This window comes from Stegodyphus dumicola, chromosome 10 (assembly GCF_044657685.1).
Source record: "Stegodyphus dumicola isolate Sdum_Otavi_A_Nest chromosome 10, ASM4465768v1".
NCBI lineage: Eukaryota > Metazoa > Arthropoda > Arachnida > Araneae > Eresidae > Stegodyphus > Stegodyphus dumicola.
Genome location: NC_140777.1, coordinates 173,190,158 through 173,215,517, shown reverse-complemented (window position 1 = coordinate 173,215,517; position 25,360 = coordinate 173,190,158). Strand labels below are relative to the sequence as shown.

The following is a 25,360-nucleotide window of genomic DNA, read 5'->3' as shown; positions in this document are numbered from 1 at the left end:
TGCGAACAACGGAATTTTCATAGAAATTCAAAAATAACAACAACAAAAAAAAAAAAAATAAAAAATAAAATAAAAATAAAAAAAATAAAAAAAATAAAAAATAAAAGCTTATGAACGAAAAAGTAAATTTCCGCTGATTTCGAGAAAGAAAATTATTTGTTCTTAAAGATATTACAAATTATCTTGACAAAATATTTTGAACCGAAGAAATATTTTAAAGCTTAGATGTTTTAAAAATAACAAGATCATCGTATTATTTGAAAAGTTTTGTACCTATTTTAAACATTCCAAAAAATATATATATTTAATCCCAATTTATTTCTTAAAAAATTATGTCTAAAAAGTATCAACTTATTTTCAGTTATAAATGTTTTTCTTAGAATCTTATAAATTTGCTTAAATTTAATTGAACATATTTTTTACTTGAGTATATAAATGCTTTTCATGTAAAAAAAATTTAGGTTTCATTCAATTAAGTTTTTAAATTTAATGTTTCAGTGTAAAATAGCATTATACGCATTTCTTTCTTTTTAATAATTTTCATAAAATTGCAGGTGTAAGTATATAAAATATAGTTAAAAAATATTTGCAGCGTAATAAATACAAAAACTAATTTTACACATTAATGAGAAACTTATGTATAATTAAGTAAGATACATCTAATTAAATATATCTAGTTAATACTTATTAGACATTGTATGACATGGAAACGTAAAATTGTTATAAAATAACTGAGAATTACATAGAATATTCTAGAAAGACAAATTCCTTTGTTTTCAAAAGCAAAAATAATTTATTTTTAACATAAAAATTATTCTACATATCTGCGTCATAACATTATTTTATGTGACCCTACTTACGATATTTCCATACTTATCTAACATGCTAAAAAAAAAAAGCGACATATTAAATTCATTTTTTGAGAAATTGTTCGCGTATCATGATAAAGTACTGAGTCATGTGTTGTAACGATATGCACACAATATTAAATAAATTTGAATACACTCAGCAGCTTCTTCATCCGACCGAGAAGAAACACCACTGAAAAAGAGAAACATAAAAAAATAACCCATGAAAATTACATGACATTAAATGAATGCGTAATTTTAACTCTCAACGAGTTGTAAAAAACAATAAAAAGTCAATTTGAAACCGCTTATTCACGAGAGTTACTCATTAACATTTGTAAAAGAACCAGTGCTATTTATCATTACGCGCTTTTTTTGGGTGGAGATTGGATAACACACAAACACACAATAACATTTTTATTTCCTCGCCTGCCCATTTGCACACAAGGAGGTTGCATTTGATATAACGAGCTGATAAAACGCGCGGAATAATATAGTTCTGATTTCTAATCTTGTTAAGTTTCCGCATAATTTGGGACGCTCGTAAGCTCGTTTCGCATCTTATGACTACAAATTCAAGTAATTTCCTTTCGGGCTTATGAAAAATGCATAGCAAGCCGTTTTAGAACTGCAACTAGAAAGTGATCCTCACTTAAAGCTAGTTTAGCATCGGACTCAGAAACAACGACGTTTGTGCTCAGCGACTTGCTTCAGTTACTATGTTATTTTTTGCATTTTGTACCGTTATTCCCACAAGATTGTTACTACACGTAAAGGAAACTTATCATCGTTAATCTCTTTCACGACAAACTGTGTAATTTGCCCATGAATTGAATTATATTGTTACGTCAGCAAATGCAATAAGTGTGCGTGAAGAATGAAAGACCTGTTAATAAAAATGATACGTTGTTTCCTATGAAGACCACCATTTTGGATAAACGAATCTTTTTTTCCCTCATTTCGAGCGCATCACAACAAATGAGTTTGAGAGTGATGACATAATCAGATTCCATACTGCAGCAACAGACTGGTCGATGCATATGCAGAATGCTTCTGAAAATGTTAAAGTTCCTGTTGTGAACTTGGAATGCTGAAGTTTCTTAACGTGACTTCTAAGAAAGAATTTGTCAGTTATATGATTTCTCTGCAGAAGGTTTTAGACTTCCATATTAATCAACAATTTTGGGTACTGGCAATTCAAGTTTCACCAGGATGTTATGTATAAAGTTCGTTTAATATAACAGATTGAAACAGCAAATTTCATTTCTGAAAATTCTTTCTAAGATTAACTTCGAACTAGGTTCTAAAGTTAAAATGATTCAGAGGTTTGCTAGCTCTTTCATTTGCCATTTTCATGATATTATATGTAGTAATATTTTCAACGTGTAATCTACGGAAAGCAGTACAGAAACAACAAAACTCGTTTATGAAAACCCATTTTAAAGCTCAGCTGACTAATTTAGAAACCGAACATCTTTTTGATGATATTTACAATAATCATTTAACAGGAAGTGTAAAGAATTTGTTACCCATCGTTTGGAAACTTGTTAACGTGCCCCTTTTTAGCAAATATGTGCATTACAGCAGTGTTTATGGATTTACGCATTTTTAACAGTTCAAATAACTTATCAGATATGTTTTGAACAAAGGAAAAAGCATAAAGTAGCAGATTATAGAAAAAAAAAATTACATCCCAAATGATACTACCTTACAAAATGATTACTTGCAAATACTGTTTCATTTGTTTCTTACATTCATTACTTGCAAATACTGTTTCATGTTGTCTGGTAGTTATATTCCGTCTTTAATTTTCACTGGCTTTTCGAAGTTTGTTTTATTTTTTATTTTCAAATATATGTAAAATTATCCCTTTTTAACTAGACCATAAATTAAATTTACTACATGAAAATTTTCATTTCGTTAATAAGAACTTTTTTCACTGAAATCAAGCGTTCACATATTAGACTTATTTACAATTACAAGCGGATAATATTTCTCAACTCAGGCGCTTTCTTAAATTTTATTTTACCCAGAGTATTGCCAAAAATCATCCGGTTTAGGTTATTAGTTTCATTTGCTCGTGAACTGTGATGGGGGACGAATTTCCATCTTATATTTCTTCACGACTACACTTATCCAAGAAACCTAGAAATGATAATTAATTAACTCAGGCCTTAATTAATGATTTAATAATCCATGAGATGTGACGAAAGTCGCAAAATTCGTATGTTTCCTGCAGGAATTTATAGGATGCATTCATATAAATTTGTTTAAGAGATTCCTCATGTAAAATGCAAAGAAAAACTGTTGCCATAAAGTTTTGTTTGCTAATTTAAAAATTTCTTTTATTATTAACGTGATCATGTGCAGACGATTTATTTTCTGTTCCATCGAATGATAACTGAAAACTTCTTATTTGACTCAACAGATGGCGTTCGCCATGTTTACATGAAACAATCATCGGAAAGGTTCAGCTATAGGACAAGAATACATTGGATTTTAGGTAAGTACTAAATTTTTATTAAAAATGCTTCAATAACTTATATTTTCTGCTAATTCTTTTGAGCGCGGCTTTGCAGTACTATAATAAAAGACTAATATCTGTATAAAGGCTATTATGAACACTTTTATTATTAATTAGATATACTTTGGAAGAATGAATTTGAGATAAAATAATTCGATAAATGCAACAGCCAAATATTCATTGAAACTGCAGTAGGAATTTTTGAAAGGCAACGAAGCATTTCGTGCTTCACATTTATAATTAGATACAAGGGGAAACAATTTAAAAAAAGCATATTTAAACGGCAGAATATGAATATTTTTCTAAATTTTAAACAGCATTTTCAAAAAACTTACCCAAACTAATATGAAGATTGTAATATTTTGTTAATCAACATTAAATAGTACGTAATGAACACAATTTTTTCTTTATTAATTGAAAATATTAGTTGATGCAAAAATAAATACAGCCTTTTTATGTCTTCGGTTTAATGATATATGCATTTTTCTGTGGGTATGTGTTTGTTTAGTGGCAATTAATTACATTGTTATGACATGATTAATAAGATAAATTTTGACCAGAATTATATTATAAATGTTGAATTAAAACTGATATTAATTCAAGAAACAAACTAATGGAAAACTATAAAATGTGCTTCTTATTGAAGTAAAAATATACAACTTTTGTAAATCTGAAATCAAGAGAAAAATATATTTATACTTTTATATCACAGGGAAAGGCAATGTACATTCTCTTCCATATCTTAAATGCACTCGGCATATTTTTAATCATATATATTAAAAAATGGAATTTGAGATTTGAACAAATATGCTAGTTAAGTTTTATAATTTCGAATCTTCATTAAGCATCTTATAAAATAAGTGCAGAGATTTTGAAATAAAAAACAAAAGTCAGAGAAATATATTGCCGAGTTTCATAAAAATAACTGTGTTTTTATTAATACAAAAAATAATAACAAATTTCAAAATGTAGTACGAATGAACAACTTAATATAACTTTAAAAATGAACAGTGGAAGAAATCAAGCAAATAAAATGAAATTAGCGAAGATATTATTTTGTTGGATTATATTATATAGAACATCGAATATTTCTTTTATTGATAGAAAAGATACTTTAAAATTATATCACCCTCAACAAATGTGTAAAGAAACATTCAGCATCTTCTTAATATGAATAATAAATAAATTTAGTAAAACAGGGAGTGTAATTTTATCTACTTAATAATTAAGTTATTTACTTTCAAACTATTTAATAGTAATTTGGGAAGTAATAGGATTATTAAAGATAAACTATAAATTTTTTTCCTTTGTTTTTTGGATATTAAAAAAATCCTTTCTTTTTTCTTTTCTCGTTATCTACCATTCAGCTTTCTTAAAAGGGTACTGCTGAATTAAAAAAAAAAGGTTTATGTTATTTTTAATAGTATTAACTCTTTTTAAATAATAATTAAATTTTTTAATTATTTTCAACTTTTTTAAATGCTATGAATAAAAAAAAATTTTTTTCGGTATTTATTCATATTTACAAAAAGGATGTTCAGTCAATAACTACCTATATATCATCAATTAATGCAAAGTACTTCCGATAAATGAAGTAAGAAATAAGCTAGATAATAGTACTCTCGGAAAGTTCATAACTTCTAATATTCATAAATTTGAAGCGTACAAGTGCATTTAATTTAATGCATAATTTTCCTAAATATATATGTATATGATTAATTGAAAAATAATTGATTTGGAAATCAACAGAATTATATTTTAATGCATATTTAGATAAAAAAACAAATTACGTTAAGTTTTTTCTCCAAGCCTGCAATTCCTGAATGATTTAATATACAAAATTGTCGGATTTTTATAAAATTTATTTTAATCTTACTTATTTACATTTTTGATGCTATATTCCGTACCAATTGCTATTACATTATTCCATTTCTTACCTTATTTTCCTCTTTTTCTGAAATATATTTGCGTTTTCATATCCGTGAAGGTAATTCCGAAAATAGAAAATGTCGTCACACCTGAATTGCAGAATAAATACAAAGGAAAGTGATTGATTTAACTTCTTGAAGTATGACTTTTTGGATAAGTTACTGCTCCTTAATTTCTATTATTATTATTATTAATTTGGTGAGGTCTTAAGAGCTTCCTCTTTTAACTTAGATTTCTCCCTTATTTTGATATGTAATTAAGAAAGTATATCTATGATATACATATATTTTTATGTATGCAATGCTATTCATACACATTGAAATAAGCTGCTCCATTATTGGTTATACTGTTAAGACTTTAAAACTGATGTTTATTAACTATGCAGTTGTTGAAGAAACGGGCTGCTCTAGATTGAATAAGAATTGACCAGTAAAATTCGCTTAAGATAATGTTATTAACATTTTATACGAAAGTCAGTCTTTGAGGATCGCATTTTAGATGCACCTAAAAAGTGTGATTTATAAGTACAATATATGGAATAACATACAAAACTTTGTCGTGATTTATAAATGCAATATATATATACGCATATAATGCATTATTATGCTCCTGAAATATAATAATACGCATTATTATGCCACTAAAATATAATAATATGCATTATTATGACCCTGAAATAATATGCATTAGTATACTTGAGCGGTTTAGATTCTCTGTGCCATATGAAATCGTACTAAAAATCTTGTTATATTAAAATGAAAATGCTACTTTTAAAAATCTTAAATACAGCACCCTCAGGGTACACTATTTTACTTAAAATCTAATTATTTAAAATCTTAAAGTGCGCATAATGAAGTGCCCATTTTAAGCAGTATACTTTACAGTTTTGGTAAATATGTTTCACAATAATAATTTTAAGCTATTCCCTTCTTTCCCTCCCCCCATAAAAACCTATCTGGTGTCCATGAGAATTCCGAATTGGATTTATAACTAAACTAGTTTAATTTTGAAACTTTTGAATTCGTCACAAATGTTTTCCATAACCTAATATAAGCAGTATAATAGAAAGAATTTTCACTTATCTACTGAGATATATTTACAAGATATTCCTGATATCAGCATTCTGCATGGTAATGTTAGCACAAAGTAAGCATAAAGCGAATTCTTAATATAATGCTCCAAATAAATTCATAAATTCATATGATATATTTCAGAGTTATAATAACAATATTTCTTTCAAAGTTACTTGATTGTTGACAGTAAGTACATTCTCTAACTTCTCTTTGAATTTCAGATAAAATAATAAATGCTAAAAGCAGAATTTAGCATTAAATAAAAATGAACTATGCTATATAAAGTTAAGCATGTAAATTAATTTTTATGAAAGATACATTTTTCACAATAAAAATATATTAATATATTTATACAACGCTTATTGGCATTTTTTAAAACATAATATTACATTCTTCTGAGAGATAAACATGTAAAATTACCAGGTGTAATAATGAAATTAACCATTAGAATAATAATTATAATAACAGCAGGCTACAGAATTCCAAACATCCGGATTAATTACAACACTAACCGAACAAAACATTAAGAAAATTCGAATAACTGGGTTGGCTTTCTTTCTATAGCCTGTCACTGTGACAGTAAAGGAATTTATTATATCGTATTGCCCGTGAACAAAGATTATACCGTTAAAAATATAAGTTATTTTATTTTAAAATATACTTTTCTTGTAAAATAAAACAATGAAATTCTTCTTATTATTATTTCTTCAGACAATAAAGCTTATAATTTCTCCTTTCGTGAAGAAGGAATTGATATAAGTTCGCCGTTTTGTTTAGTTAATTTTTAGAAAAGTGCATTTGAAAATTTTGAAAACTTATATACCTCACTTCCTCTAGAAGAAATCTATACCAGTCTACTTGATCTACCAAAACTTTTCCCTAATATACTCAATATCATTACTCTTGACAAATGGAAAACCTACCTAAAATGCACACTTTTTCATAACTACATCAAGTTTCAAAATCAACTTTTTAAACAAGTCAGAGGATTGCCAATGGGCTTACATTCCAGCACCTCGATCTGTAATATCTTTTTATTTGTCAAAGAATTTAACTTCCAAAAAAATCTACAACCACAAGAGTTAAATTTCTACAAACACACCTACAGATATATTGATGACCTTGTTACAATTAATAATTTTGGTAAAATTGAAAATTCCGACATTTATCCGAATTGTCTTAAACTTAATAAAACTAATAATTCACAAAATAGCATAGACTTTCTAGATCTTCAAATCATTAACTACACAAAAATTTTACTTTTTCACAAAACAAGAAACTTCAATTTCAATACTAACAAATTAATAAATTGGAACTCCAACAATATCCAAAAAAGTAATTAACAATACTATAATTAATCAAATACAACGAATTAAAACTATATGCACAGATACAATAGATTTACAACGCGAAATTTTGATCCTTATCAAAATTCTCAAAAATAATCTAATTCCCTTTCAATTTATCAACCATTGCCTTAAAAGAGCAGGCGTTAAATACTCACTCTAAATCATTTAACTGATAGGGATATGATAATTTATTCCTAAACCTGAGAAGGCGGTATAAGTTGGATGACTGTCAGTTGAAAGATTTGTATATAGTGTAATTACTCAATTGTATATATTGTAAAAAGCTAATTGTCTTCAGACATATACTGTTACTATACTGTTACTAAAAAAATGGGCCTATTTCCTGCCTTTAGACTGTCTATTAGCTCTTGGACAGCGAAAATGCCTTTTTCCTTTCTTAAATTCTTAATCATTGCGACACGACAATTAGCCAGAAATTAATTAATTTCCATTCACTAGTATTTTCAAAAAAATCTTAACAGACGGTCTCTCTCAGATAAGAACTCCACAAAATACATCCCTCAAGAATTCCAAGTCCCACCCACTACCATAAATTACTTCACCCAAGTCTTACCGACTGATATTATTCAAAGCCCCCTACTGCCGCTAAGAATTTTCGGACACCCTACACTTCTGAGTCAGACACGAAGAGAACACTTTGCCAACTCCCCCACTAGAAAGAATTTAAGTTACTTAATACCTTTCTGGCCTTTATATCTTCATGTACATTCACTGATCTTATTTATATTATTTTCTATATTATTTTTATATTATTTTTATATTATTTTTATATTATTTTTATATTTTCTTTGATTTGTTTGTACAAAGTTTGCATTATTTATCTTTTTTATAATCTTCTATGTTTATTTCAACTTTACTTTGAATTCGATTTCATAATGACAATTTCCAATGTTTAATTTCTACAAATAATATAGTACTCAAATACATAAAGATGAAAGTGTCGGGGACGGTTACTCGAGTTTTACAGGATTTCTCTACAGTAATTGATTTTTACTCCAAATTGAATTGACTAAAATGCTTCATGAGAATAAGTTCTTTGAGTAGCAACTATTCGCGGAAATATTTGGCCTGACTAGAATTGCCGGTTTGGCTTTAACTTATAACTCGAGTAAAGACGAAACACTTTCGTATTTACGTATTTTTATCAATTATTGTTCATTGAACGGGAGTTGGTTTGTTCCCCTTGAAAAGTCAACTAATTTCCGATCAATGACAATGATTACATGTTTTAATTTTTCCTTTTACAATTGAAATATTATTCTTCGTGATGATTTAACTCCAGTCCCCGTTAAAACATTATTAACATTTTGCTTTCAAATTACTTCAAAACATCTTTCAAAATATAACTTACCAGCATGGATGCACACTTTTAAAATAATTCTACTTTAATTAAACTTAGGAGATAATATAATCAATTAATCAATACTGTTTAGGAAATAAATTATTATATATATATATATATATATATATATATATATATATATATATATATATATATATATATATATATATATATATATATATATATATATATATACATACTCACATACATACATGGATAGAGACATATATGCATACGATATATACGCAACAAATTAAAACGATACATCCGTAACAGCTATTCACAGTTGTTTTACAAAAGCGAAGCAATGAAGAAACTTATGTGCATAAATAACTTCCGAAATGTAAGGTGTTGTGCTCTTAATTAAGAAAAACAATTTTTTTAGAGTTGTCTAGAAACGCTAATATAATTGTATCACCAATACGAATTGTGTAACGTACAGTATCTTCTTGAGCTAAAATACAAGTCCATCTTGTTTTCCGCTCAATATCTTTCGTCATTATCGTGTCTGGATGTTACATGATTTGTGATAACATCTGTAAAAAGTAACGTATTTTAATCACAGTAATGCAATTAATCGGGGGTCAACCGGTGCGAAATATTTATTGCAGATAGAAATTGATGGGGAATCAAAACCTACTTTGTGGGAGTAAATATATAAAAGTGAGGTGTGATTCCGAAAATAAACCTAAACATTTCCTAGAATAGATTTTTGAAATATTTCTGACAGCCTTTTTCATTGAAGTAAATATAGAGAGTTGTGTAATAACTTTTAATCTCGCCGCCCAACCGAGATAATAGTTAGTGATTCTGACTGCCGTATCGAAGAACTTAATTTCGGATCCCGAAGAAGGCATAGATGTTTGTAAATGTATAATGTCTGTTCGGCATGGGGCTCGTCTCTAGAGGTTGAGGGTAGGAGACTCTCGGACCCCCCAGCCCCCCCCCCGGAGTCCAATACAGTAAAATACCGCCGAAACGAAAAGATAAGCGAACTGAGAACTAAGAATAAATCATTAAGTTCGAAAGCAATCATGTCCATTTTTAAGTGAATTTTTATTTATTTTCCCAATGAATAAAAGTCAATGTATAATGTAAAAATTTGATCGTTGTCCTATCGTACGCAAAAATAACAGGCTGTTAAAAACTAACAAGAAATGATGTTTAATTATTTACGCTTATAAACAGCTTAAATCGATCTACACTGAAAGCGAATACTACCAAAAAAGGAAGAATGAAAATTCCAATAAGTTATTATTGAAAAAAAGGCCTTGATTTCATAAAATTCTGTGTGAAATATTATTATTTTGTTTTGGAGGGAGGGGAGGGTAATAAAATACATTATTGCCAAAATCTTGCATGCATAAGTCTAGTTATTAAATTTATCTGATTAAAATTTGACTAAATCGTATCTCGAGAAGGTGGAGGGATTATTCGAAATTACTTTCTTCCAATTTCGCTTTCATAAATTCGCTTTAATAAACAAGGTTCTATTGTAAGAAGCTAAAATCGAAGTCTTGAACAAAGATTAGCTTCAATATTTTCAGAAACTATGTTATAAAATATGGAAGACGAACGCCCCGTTTACAAATTTTTACAAGAACTAATATCTTATAATGAATAACATTTAAGAACCCGATCTAGAAGATATGTATTAAATAGAGCTTTGTAAAAACTATAAATATCATTGTCGGAGTTCGTGCAGCAAGCATTTTAGAAACACCCTGCATGTGTTGTTGTAATGATTTTTTCGTTAGTCTAAGAATGTCCTTGGTAGAACCCTTACAAATACGAAACAGTAAACGAGACAAGAATAATTATACAGGTTGCCATAGGAACGAGTCAACAAAAAGCCAGATTCTTTGCTAAGAACTCAACCCGCTCGTGCTGATAATGCAGCTCGTTAGACTGGTGTGACTCCGGCCTTCTTTTTTGAGGGTGACACCTTGTCAAAATGTTCACCTGACGTATGTCCAAGTGTCACAAGTATACCAATTAAGCTAGGAAGGATATTTGAGTTAAGAAATATAATGATTATGAAACTTCCCTAATTAGCTTGCTGAAAATATTGTAATTATTGTCTTTGCTTATCCGTAAAATACTAATTTATTCTTTGAGTTCTTACCAATGGTATTATTATAAACACAACATGGTTGCAATTTTTAAGATACACCGATCTCTGCTCAGGAATTTTCTGCCTTTCCAAATTAATATTCATATTTTCATTAGCAACTGCTGATACCGATTGCTTATCTAAGAATTTTGCATTTAGAAACTCACAAATTAGCAAAAATCCACAAATTCAAAATTCGCAATATTTTTGTCTCGATATTTAATTCCTTTAACATCCTATTTCTCACATTAAAAATCTACAGACGTAGCAACACGGTTTAAAATAAATATGTCTTTGAGTTAAAACAGTTAAATAGTAAATAAATAATTTCATTCTTAGTAGTTAAGGTCATAAAATTTAACCTGCGAAATTTAAAACTGAGAATACTACCCTTATTAAATGTCATACTTATATATAAGTTTTATTGAAATTACATCTGTTTGAAGCATTTATGCATAATGCACTTTTGGATATTTTTTACTTTACTATAAAAGAGTTTGTAAGCATATATAAAAAATAGCTGTAAATATTGTTTCCTGAAGCTAATATTAAATTACCGAAAAGCATCGTGATCAAAGGATATATTGAAAGCAATTTTTATATTAATCTAATAATTGTTTTAAGCAGCATTTAATGGCCGAAATATATGGACCTTTGGAAATGTAAGGCCAAAAATAAAGACTTTGGGGAGGCGGACCTTTGCAAAGTAACCAAAGGTGTGCAATACCTTTGCTCCACAACAAATAAAAAACTTGAAAATTATGAAAAGAAAGATTTGCGAAAAAAAAAACTTTTATTAAGTTCTCAGAATAGTTCACTAATAATATTTTCCCTTATTTTTGATGTCACCAGCACATGATTATTTACCTATATTTCTTAATTTCCACAATGATTGAGTGACTTTACAACATCGACACGTTTAAACTTCATGTTTTTATTTCTGCAATTTCAAAACTATTATATCACTTTTTAATTCCTTATAGCGGTTTTCTCCAGGAAAAAGAATTGTGTAAACCTCTAGATGATATGTTTAAGAGATTTGAGAACTTATGCAAGCTGTGGCCTTTTGTTAACAAATGCTTGTATTGCTTCTTAGTGCGCTTCTTTTAAGAGGTTTACATTCTACATTACGTCCACCTGCGGCAGAGCGGTAAAATCGCTGATCAGTGTTAATTCGTAGCTGGTTTCGATTCCACGCGAAAGGACTCTCTTTATGGTTTTTTTCATGGTTTTCCCTATGCTTAACGTGTATATAAGTCAGTTTCTCCCTCAAAGTCCTCCATGACGGCATCCTTCTCCCTTCGGTAGATAGCGCTAGTGTGCTTTGCTGTAATCTCTATAAACCAAACCATTTTACATTAACTGCTGTTATATTCTGAGTGTCTAATCTTACTACTTAAGTGAAGACCGATATCTAGTGAAGGTCAAATTTACCACTCAGTTGCTTGACCGGGCGTTAAATATTAATACATGGGAGAATAATCTCTTCCTACAGTTTGCAAAAAATAAGATTCGAGATTTGAGAAAGAGTACTTTGTCTGATTTGATAGTTAGATCTAGCATAGTTTGGATAGCCTTCAATACCAGCGTTTATTTCGTCATGGAAATCTAACTCGTAAATGAGTTCTGTAACTTAAAGCTGTATTTGTATCTCGGAAACCAATATAAACATTAGCATTAATAATTTTAGGATTATTAGTTTTTATAAAGGGAAAACGCCTTTTTAGACAAAAATGTATAGTGGAAATATTCGTGTCACTTGATTATATAACAGATCTTTCTTTTATCGAATCAGGGTTAATTTCTGAAATCCAGTAAATGATAAGATCATAAGAAACTCTTGAGTTTAGTTACTTAGCTTCCCCCTGAAAAAAAAGCTCAATATGACCCTAACTTTGTAAACAGATCTTTCTTTTATCGAATCAGGGTTACTTTCTGAAATCCAGTAAATGACAAGATTATAAGAAACTCTTTAGTTACGTATCCTATCCCTGAAAAAAAAGTTCAGTATGACCCTAACTTTGTATTCAGTTATAAGACACTTTCTTCTTATAAACTGTCTTTCACCAAATACTGTTTTGTGTGACATTTGTTTTAAGTAATAAGTATTATTAACTACAATCTTCTCTTTAGTCTACTTTTAAAATGTGTTTCAATTATAATTTCTTTTTGATTTATACATAGTGAAAGGGTTATAACTAGTGTTTTGAAAATCGTATTATCGGACATACAATCATCTCTTCTCAAAATGGATAGCCTCTCAAATAGATTTTATTCATTTATTTTTATTTTTGAGAAATTCAGTGGTTACGTAGTTAGAGGTTATATAGTTTCTTATTACCAAACGAAATACCGTATTTTTTCAAGTATTTTCTCTCTCTCTTTTGCCAATTTTATCTTTTGAAAGTCGAGAGGAATGAATTATGCGAATGCTTTAATTTCCAGAGGTTGCGGTTACAATAAGAACATTATGAAAAGCAGTCATGGATAAACTACAGGTAATCATCACAATATTATCTCTTTAAAAATAAACCTATATCTCAATAAGAATACATAGTAATATTAATCGTATAATTTCTAATAAGATAGCTTCATTTCTACTTCCCTGTAACTTGAATCTCTCCCTTTCTTATTGCTTTCTCTGCTATTCCTCAGGCCTCAAATCCTCCATAAATAATTAGAGAAGGTGAATGGGCAGCTAATTTAGGGAAATCATGCACTGGATGTCAGTTTGTGTTTGCTTTGCTGTGATGGCTTGGTTCTTGTATTAAGATGGCATGAAGTTCAACAGTTAGAAAGGGAGAGTTTGGCGTGACCTTCGCAGGTAGTCTGAAAGAGTTTGTCTTTATTAGTACGAACAAAAGCAAACACTACGTTGGAGAATCAGTTTTAAAACTAAAGAGAATGCGTTCTGCAGAAGCCTAGAAAAAGGGAGAAATTACTCGAATATTTTAAATTTCAGAACCTGGATCTAAAATGCTGGAAGGAAAATACACGAAGAAATACGATAATTGTTTACAAGCATGTATTCAGAATTAAGGTTCTCAGATTTAATATAGCTTTCTGTTTATTATTTAACAGTAGCTCAACATAGTAGAGATGAAATCATCTCTCTGAATTTAAGTACATTTTAAAACAATACATTATATTTTACTATCGTACTTTAAAACTATTAAAATTTTAAATTTGTTTAGAAAGTATTTCTGCAAATCCTTAACTTTTTTGAGTTTGAAATAGATCTTCATCAATAAAAGTCGCACAAATATATGACGACAAAGTATAGACTCAGCACTTAACAACTAATTTCTTAGTTGTTTAACTGAATATAAAACAGCACATAAGTCTGAGCTATATGCATGAGAAGAAATAACATGCGGATAACACTCTAATGAAAAATGCTTAGCTTCACAGTTGAATACTCAGAATTTATCGCCACGTCTTATTTCTTTAAATTCTGTATCTCAGAAGATGAAGCTTTATCAATGAACAGTTTATACTTTATGTAACATAATACGTAAAAATATAATAAAAAATGAAAGATTTTCATATTTTATATTTAAATGGAATTCTGTACTGATATTAAATAAATGTTTAACTGTATTTATCTTGAATTTGTTTAAAAAAAGTTAGTTTTAAGATACTCCCTTCTGCAGTTTCTGAAACCTCTGCCGAAAAAGTTTAAATCATCTAATAATCGCAACTTCGGTAAAAATCTTTTTTTTATTACTTACTTGTATAAAGTAAAGGAAGTATTGTAGTCGCGAAAAATCTCAGATATCATATTTTGGTATTCTGTTTTTTTTTTTTTTTTTTTTTTTGTCTGACATGCATATGTCCTGATAGAATAACGGACTATTTTTTCCAAAACGGGCTGTAAAATGGATTTAAAATGGATTCAGAAGAGACTTTCTCGTGACATCTGTTCGTACGCATATATGTATCTTGCATTACTCAGAACAATTAGCCGCAGAACGTTGAAATTTTGTACATGGAACTGCTATAACATCTAGTTGTACACCTCCCTTTTTTGTTGCAATCAGCCGAACCAAAAGTATATTTCTTGCAGAATTTCTCTTTCTTGCTTAAGAGCTCTCATTTTAGTTGCAATTTTTTTTGTGTGTGTCTCTTAGGTTTTTCCGTGCTTTAAAATTTCTAATGAATATGTTTTGAGTTTTTATGAATTTTAGTGATGACTTAACTGATTGAATAAGAAATATATCCCTAAAGATATTCGAGGAAATAAATTTAAATGAAGTGCAGCAAAAAATACCTATAATTTAATAGGCCGTATAAGGAAGTCACGGGGTTTCCACATCAGGTTTTGTTTCTTGGTATAATTGATAATGGCAAAACGCTCAAAGAACGCTCAAATAAAGCAGTGTATTCAAAGAAGAATTTCGAAAAGATACTATCTCGCATTCCTATTACATGCAGAGAAAAATACGGGAACATCCATTCGCCCAACAGACTCACCTCGATAAATTTCTAGGAATTTTTAAAAAAGCGTGATATACTTGCAGTACGGGGTAAAAAGGGCTATTTTTAATCATTAAACTATTATTTATTTTTAATTATTTGCATTTAAATAACTTCGTTACGCTATAAGAAAAATAAGGAAAAATTAAAAAATGTTTTAATTAGCTAAAACTACCGATATAAACAAATTTAAAATAAGAAATTTGTTACATCCCCCTTCTACGTTTACAGCCAGCAAGTTCTATTCTAATATTTTTCAGTTTCTGCGCGTGCATATCTTTTCATATTCGTATTGTCAGTTACGAAAAAATCCATTTAGGATGAAAAGTATTCGTCAGAGTAACTATAAAGAGAGTCCCTACTGAGTTCTAATGAGTTGGTTATATTGCAATGAGTGCAGTGATATTTTTCAAAAATATTTTGAATGATCAAATCAAATATTATTGAAGCTCTAATGTTACACGAAGAAAAATTTCATTTTGATTCCTAGCATAAAGATATCTCTCATCCTAATGCTACTGTTATGTGTTAGCTTTCTTTTACGTATAATATTGCCGTTTTTGATTGATGGATGGATTTGTTTACTCAGAGCAGGATGTCGCCTGAACTAAGCGAGCCATGATAGCCGTCATCTTTTGTAACAGTCGCTTAGTTTTAGCCGACAAATAAGACGTCGCATCTTCTGAATTATAATACATCACGCACGGATAAACACATACGTGGGTAAACATATACACGGACTGCATATGGAAGGTCCCAGTTTTCCAGTAACGGCTTGTTGAATGCGTTATTTCAGCTGGAACTCTTCGTCAGTCAAAGGAAAGCTAATCCTCCATTCCCTCAAGGAAAATGTGTAATGAATAGAGAGGATTAGCTTTAATTGTCATCGATAAACTAATGATGTTCGGGTGTCGTCTTCTTCTGGGATATAGAATCAGTTGCAAAATCATCAGGAGTTGGAAGTCGAAATACGCTCAGTCTCTCTTGAAAAAAAAAAAGTTCAATATATTGCGACTGATATATTTATAATTTATGCTGCTAAAAATTTCAATTTATAGATATAAATTCTAAATTTAAGTAAGAAGTCTTCACATAGTATTCGTAAAACTAAGTTTTTTATCTCACACAATTCAAATGATTACTTCTGATCTTAAATAAAAATGAAAACAAGCCGAATGAATGTCGAAGGAGTAAAAGATAAACTGTAGAGATGGTATTGATATTCAGGAATGTTAACGGCGTCGAAGACTGAAATTAAATAATGCTTAAGAACAGTAGAGGAATGTGTAAATCTTGATATCAATCACAATATGTGCAGAAAACAGAAAATATCGTATAACTAGTCTCTTTTTCAGATAAAGAAGAACTCATTTACGTAATTTAAGAGCCATTTTTAGGTAACGGAAAGTATTCAAAATGAAGAAGTCATGTTATCAAAATAGATACGCAAAATTACTGAAAATAGTCGAGATTTTCTAGTTTGAACTGAATATTTGGCTGAATACTTTTTACTAATGAACTGTTTATCTTGCAGAACTTTTACCGAAGTTTTGAATACACAGCCACAACCTTATTTATTAATTTGCAGAGAACGTAAATGTTTCCATGGAAAGAGATACATCAATACTATAGCGAAATAAGCTATCAATACTATAGCTACATTTTAAATACTATAGCCATTCTACTTGATGATTTTTAAAATTATATTTATTTTTACTTCAAAAAGTATTTTTTTTATTTAGACTATTAAACAGTATAAAACTAATATTCTCAAAAATTCCTTTATGATTTTTCCAACTCTCTAGTTGTCATTCCACTGATAGTTAAAGCAATTGGAATACCTTTGAATACATGCAGCAACCACGCGTCATCAATTAAATTCTATTTAAAACTATACATATTTTCCCTATCTTTGCAGAGGGAAAACAAGCATTAAAATTAGTTAAAAGTTTTTTAAACACCAGAGGAACTTCATAATGTTTATACAGAGTTACATTTTTTAAAACTTTAACTGATCTTTACGTAATTTCGAAAGCTAAAATTGGCATTTAAAATTAAGTAGCAAAGTATTTTTTCCCAAACTCGATTTTTTAACGCATATTAAACCTATAAATGTAAATCTGCTTTTTAAATACGATTACAACGCCTAATTTATATAACATATAAAGTAAATTTTAAACAAAAAAAAAAATGTGTTATTAAGCATTGTGTTAAGAACTTATTAAATAACGTAAGTATAAGCTACGAAATTTTAAATATGTAGTTTAGCTTTTATCGACTCCTCAAAAACTTTGCTGCAAGAAAAAGTATGTCTCTCTACGTTCTTGATCATTCTACATATCTGCACGAAACCTGTGAAAATATTAAATCGATCCTTATGGAGATTTAAAATTCATCCATCATGAACGGATGGATGGATGATTTATAAAGACTTTGAAATACTGAGTTCAGCAGGATGGTTACATTATATTCCTATGTTTGATATGTGCAAAAGAAACTAAGAGTAAAACTGTAGAGACATTAGGTATTTTGGAGGCAGGAAAGATGAAAAATGAGCAATCGCCTTCGCCGAGAATCAAGCCACGGACCTCTATAATACCGGCCCAGCGTGCAGAACACCACACCACGAAGGCATGCCAAGAAGGTGGGAGAAGTACTCCCTCTTTTAAAGGACGACTGGGGTTTTTAGGGGACCCAATCGCCAAATCCTGGGGGGGGGACAGAAATCATTATCCACCACCATTTTTAGTTCGGGCGCCACTGTAGAGACTTTAGGATTTTTTTTTTTTTTTTTTTTTTTTTTTTTTTTTTTTTGGAAGCCGGAGAGATGAAAAATGAGCAAACGCCTTCGCCAGGAATCGAACCACGGACCTCTGGAATACAGGTCCAGCGTGCAGACCACCACACCACGAAGGCATGGCAAGAAGGTGAGAGAAATACCTTATAAAACAAACACCAAAAACTAAAATCCTGGTCGCAAAGAACAGCATGATCGGGTAGCAAAAAACATTTTACGTTAAGGGCTTGTTAATAAAAGAGAAATTCTTTTATCACCTTTAGTATAAAACTGGATCTCATGAAACAGATTGTGAAGACACTGAAAAAAAGGGGGTGATTTTTTTTTAAATATAACTGTTCCTTTTACCATATTGGTTTAAATATCCACTGAGAAGGTTTCCTGTCATAGAAGAAAGCCGAGGTGAGAAAAGGTATTTTCTTTGATCAAACACTAGAAGATTATTCAGATAAACTTCCAGTGTCTCAACGAATGAAAATGAAATTTGGATTGTCCAAAAGAATGCAACCTTAATAAGAATACAGGTAACAACAAGGGCACTGACGACATATGGACATATACTGAACCAGCTGAACATGTGATGTAAAAATTCAAAATTTGAGGCGAGTGAGTGCAAGTCTTCCTTTTTTACATTCACTCTTAATCAATTTTTCTAAATGTCTTGGTGCAGGAATGCAGGAAAAGAGACCAATGCTTTTTCAAAATATTTTAAGACTCTTTGGAATTTTAATATGCCAGAAGATTACTGCTCGATGGCTTACCAGGAAAAATATGGTATCAAATAAAAGAAAAAGTAAGAAATGTAGCTTTAAAGCAAAACAAAAAAGGAGATAAACGCAATGCAAGGTCCTTGATTAAAAACTCCTTTTTTAATCCTTACAACTACATTTTAATATTTACTGTGTATATAAATATGTATTTTCTTCTGAAAACTTTTCATAAAATAGTTTCTTCGTTATTTGGATTTCTGGGCTATACATTTATTTTCAAAGTTATCTTCATCAATTTGAAGATAAATTTGAAAACCATAACAAAACTTCTAATGAAGCTTCATTTTAAATCTGATTTTCAACAACAGTCTGTAATGAGAAATAGGATTACAGTATCTTTTGTCATATATAATCAGATAAATCTCTGTCATATACACTCTTTTTATAAAAATAAATAAATAAATAAAACTTTTTAAAAATGTATTTATTATTGTTTGATGCCAGTTACTACTTAAAGTTGTTTCCTAATAATCTGTTAATAAAAATAAAAAAATGAAATAAAACCTTTTTAAAAATGCATTTATTGATGTTTGATTACTACTTAGTTGTTTACCCGTTAATAAAATAATAAGTTGTTTACTGTTTAAAAAAAATACATGCATAAAAATTTTTAAAAGCACATTTGTTATTGTTTTAGGCCAGTTACTGAAGTTATTTACTCATCTTTATTTTGTAACTATGAAGAACAAACTTAACTGTAATTCAAAAAAAATAATTGTACTTATTCAAAAGTTTCTTGTGTATTAATTTTAGGTGAGCTACCAAAAAAGAGATGTTACGAGATTCTTGTATATTTGTTATGTAAATTTGCTTATTAGTAGAGAAAATACTGCCAAATACGCTGTCTGCAGCTGCGATTATATTAATTACCCTATTACTTCGAATTAAAAAAATGCTAAGATTTTAGAATTTGAAAACTTGGATATAAATATGCGAAGAGAAAATATTTCGTTATTGCATACTTTCTTCCGAGCACTTAGGTAACTTTAAATAATTAATTTGTTAAAAAATATGAATTTCTATTTCAAGTATTCTCTGGATAACGTTAAATGAAACTGATTTCGTGCTTGAAATTATTATTAAACTTTTTATTACGTTTTAAATTATTTAACACCTATAAAGATGATTACTTTCATTCTTTTAGCAAAAGGACGATCATATAGTATTCTAATAATGTGGTTTATTTGCGTAAAGGAAATACAGATGGCATGATTATGCTGTGTTCGATAGGATTTCTCAAACTGATTGCATGATTTTTATTTATACAGTATTATCATCATCATATGAACTTTAAAAATATAAATGGGTTTTACTAGTTAACCTATCGTTAACCATATATTTATACTGAATGAGTTAACCATATATTTATACTGAATGAAATTTTATACACATAATCTGGTATTTTCGTAAGATCGAGATTGAAATTGGTTTAATCGATCCTATTAAAGAAACTAATCTAACAAAGAGTTTCACAAAAATTGTACTGAAATTGGATTAGGAGTAGCGAGGAATATCAATTGAATAATTCAACAGCATACTTATCTGTGGAACTGTTGAATCTATAATAAAAAAGTGAGTTGTGGAATAAAACTGAGTTGAGTATTAAGAAGTGTATGGGACTCATAATAAACTTCGACCGAGGCGTTTGAAAAAAAATAATAATAATAATACAACAGTGTAATATAATTAAATACAGTACTTCAGCAGATCCACAACATTGTTTAGTCGAGATCATGAAGCTGTATAAATCTGGTGGAGTTCCGAAAATAGTAACTGAAATCAGCAGCGAAGTATAATAAGACTAGCTGAAGAAGAGCTTCAGCCAACGGCTTTTACCAATGCTAAGCCGAAGCAACGCACATCAACTTACCGCAGAAAACCGGTCCTTTTCACGGCGAGGAAAACATTCGTTTCCTGGGCGATCGGTAGCGGGCAGAGTATCACGAATTCCCGCGGCTCAGCGCCGTAATATATCATATAAAAACTTTTCTTTTCGACCTCATAGTATCACAGAATTCCCATTTCTGAAGTTATTAATGACGAATACAGTAATCTGTAGTGATATCTTTTTAAGAACAGAAACAAAGCTATTTTGATACGATCGTTTTTATCTCTTAAATGGGATAATGTTAAGAAAAACTGAATGGAATCGAAATGATTCTTACGAATGTTATAACAGTTAAAGACAGGAATACTACAGCTTTGAGTTAAAATCAAATGATTGTTTTCGAAATAGTTAAGACATTTAAATGGATAAGAAAATAAAAATTCTAACGTGATCACAAATTCTTCGTCTACAGACATTCAAAAACCTCCATAAATTATTTTGTGCTACGCAAAGAATTGCCCCCACTCCCATTAACAAAACTTTATATTTTTAAAAATTTGTTTAGGTTTAGACATTACAAAATGGACTACGCTATATGTATAGATATAGAAATACAAAAAAGAAATAAAATAGAACAAGTTATTACGTCTAATCAGAGAAGATATTTGCCTCTGTCAAATGATCTGTGTTCATTAGAATTTAACAAACTATATTAGGGCTTTCTGCCTAAGGGTGGGAATGACTTCAAGAAAGACTTTCTAAGGGAAACTGATGAAGTAATAAATCAACTTTAGAAGACCATGGATTTTAAAAATAAATATAAATGATAATTTCTTTTTAATTTGCGATACTCTAAGGTTGCTTTTTCGCCCCTTTTATAAATTAACTTGTCCAGCCTTCGTCTGGCTTTTAAATGAACCGGAAAAATGCCTAAAGGGAACACCAAACATTAAATTTAAAAACTGCACAGAATTTTACTCTGCAAAACAAAATAAAAAAATCTATAAAAATGTATTACGTATAAAAAATTACAATGAAATAAGCAATGTCCCTTAATACAAATATTAATTATCCTAATAAATAAATTAACCGGCATTCTGTTGCCTTCTCTTGACAAATGTCCACTATCCAAGAGAAACATTAAATTTAAAAACTGCACGGAATGATCGCCACAGTGACATTGTGCGGCTGCGTACCATTGTTGCTGATATAATGAGAGAGAATTATCGGTTTGATGCGATTTCATCAAAAAATATAAAATAAAAAAAAAAGACATCGAATTTTGAAAAAATCGCTTCAAAGTGCACTGACTGTTGTCTAGATCCATCTATGTACCACATTTCGTAGCCCTGGGTCTATTAGTTTACGCGCACCACGAACGAAAGACACACACACACAGACTCTTCCTTTTATATGTACAGATTTGCATGTAATGATTTTAAAGCTGAGAGTTGATTATCTGAATTCTATTAGGGAAGACACACACACACAGACTCTTCCTTTTATATGTACAGATTTGCATGTAATGATTTTAAAGCTGAGAGTTGATTATCTGAATTCTATTAGGGAGGGAAAATTATTCCTTGTAAGAAGGATCTTTGCGAAAATCTCACTAATAGGACTTTGATAGCATGTGAGGAAAAGGCTGAAAACAACTCGAAAGAAGTCCGCTTTGAATGGAAGCAGCACTCGATGAATTAATTGCTAAAAGGTCAATGAATTAACAGTTAATGGTAATTAATAACTTAAAGTCAAATGCTAGCTGTAGTACCATGATAAATAATGATCTGTTGCCAGTTGTAACACTGACAATAGCTTTTATTTGTCAATTGTAATAATCTCGAAGGTATTTATTACAGTAGTAATTAATGACCAGATGCTAGTTTTAATAAGGAAAATAATGATCAACTGCAGTGTTAATCAATGACAGTGAAAGTTAATTGTGAACAGTAATCAATAATGTGTTTAGTAAAAAACTTGTGGTTTTATGAATAAACAGGGTCAGATTTCTGCTTGGGGGGGGAGAGGGCCTTAAGCTACTGTTTATGCAGCTTATACTTAAATACGGCGCTGGAAATAAACTCTGTTAATGTTGATAAAAGTTATATCATTTGACGCAATTTAGCGTTTTTCAAAATGTTTAATTGAGTAAAAAACTTACACTAAAATTCCTATGTTCTATCATATGTAAAACCTTTATGTTACATATAGAGAGATTCTTAAAGACTTTATTAATTGAAATTCTTGCATGCTAACAAAATACCAAATATTTTTCCAATGTTCTCTGGATGTATCCAAATCAGAAAGCACTACTGAATAACTTAATTAAGCAATTCTTTCTTCCAAATACGTCCGATACCTGCCAGTCGTAAATTTGCAATATGAGTTGAGTTCGTTTGGGCTACGGTGTGTAACTGGAATGCGAGCTGGGCTCGTTGATGACATCAAAGGGTTAATCTAATATATATCACACTAGTATTGTCTGGTTTATAAGTAGTTAAGTATCTGACGCAAAAAATGCCACTTATTACATTTTGATTAATTTTACATATTTTTATGTTTTATAAACTAAAACAACTATATTTTATGAAGTAGTTTATTCACAGCAGTCGAAGATAATACCGTAAGAAAAATGTTTAACATGAACTAATACACAGAGCAATTACGACACTTTACGGATTTAGCTACAAGATTCAAAGCACTAAATTTACATGTATCACAAATTATGTTATTAATTAAATTCTAAAATAAAAAAGAGCTGTAATAATGGATATCAATATAATTATACACGGTAGACTTATAAGCGGTTTTAGTAACATGTGACCAGAATACTTTATAAGTAATCATGCAATATTATTAACATTTTGGATTTCGTTTGAAGCTATAGTGAGGACATTTTTAAGCTAATCTTCAAACAAAACCTCTCGCATTACAAATGACTATTCAAAGATAATGGTTTATTAATTAAATTATTTCTTCATTTATGGAAGCATTTTCTGAAAATATTAATATAATTAATATAATTTTCAAGAAAATATTAATATAATTTGTATCATATAAATTTGGATTTTTCTGATGTTATTAAATATTCATTTTTTGTTGCTGTTAAATATTTATTTCTATTTTTAATAATTGTGCAAGGATAATTCTGTTAATATGACATACTTTTTTTGGTGATACTTTTTTTCTGTCTGTTTAATGTTATATTAGAGGAAGTTCACTGCATTTATAAATAAATGTTAAATATATTCTGCACGTAAAGGGAAAAAAATAAGTTTGCTGTTGAATTAATAAGAATTTACAAGTGTATTTACTTCATTCTATTAAATTAATAACTAAGGTCTTTAATTCGCAGAATCACCATTTGAAGGATTCGTAAAGTCCCATTTCATTGTAAGTATATCAATGCCACAGGGCTATGAATGGTGCGTTTTAATTATGCGGTCTTTGTAATGATAAAAAGGAGAGAAAATATAAAGACCCATGTTAAATAAGATAGGGAGAGATCTTCAAATATAATATGAATATATGTATGAGAGTACTTGTCTCTTATGTTCGCGATTACAGCCAAATATCCTATAAAGGAAAGGGTGCTTTAAAACACTTGAAATTCAGTGGCCACCTTTACTTTTCAGTTGGTCTAAATATTACATAAACGTGCTATTCTATAAATGTTTATTTCTGGTGCTTAGATTTAAATTTAATTATGAGGTTTTCGAAGCTTTCTTTATCAAGGCAAAGCATTCCCAAGCAACGTATGTTACAAAATTATCGGACATATAAGGTGCGTAATAAAGAATTTATAAATGCAAACTAACCAATGAACGAAACTGTATTAAAAATTCAGTGAGTAGTATGTTAATCGTTGTGATAAAAATCTCCTTTAGAAAGTAGTAAAGATGCGGAATGGAAATGTATTCAATAATGCTAACTGGAATACTCTAAATTTCATGTTTGAATGCATTTTATAAATAAAGAAATGTTTATGGAGGTAATTCCCAATTATTATCTTAAGACGGAATGGATAATAGGTTTATTATTGTGCTATTTACATACTATCTGATGATCGTGTGCGTGCAATAAATCAGTGTATCTTTAAAGAAAGGGAAAATGTTATTTTAGGGCCTTTATCATTCCAGAAGTTGTCAAAAGTAATTTATTGCAACAAGTGCAAGCGTATTACAGAGTTTTGCTTTTCGATGCGCTTCAGATACTAATATTTTTAAAGAAAGAAGCATGCGACTTGGTGTATAAATTCTTCATATTTTGCAACAAGACAGTCTTTTTTTT

General features: G+C 29.5%; 1 long non-coding RNA gene across 1 annotated transcript in view; it reads left to right on the top strand.

Moving 5' to 3' along the window:
- Window positions 1-1,394: 1,394 nt before the first annotated feature.
- LOC146995205 (uncharacterized) overlaps window positions 1,395-25,360 on the top strand; it is a 43,839-nt gene continuing 19,873 nt past the window's right edge. Inside the window, exon 1 of the long non-coding RNA XR_015043641.1 lies at window positions 1,395-3,351. This is a non-coding gene — a long non-coding RNA (uncharacterized LOC146995205). The remainder of the gene's footprint in view (window positions 3,352-25,360) is intronic.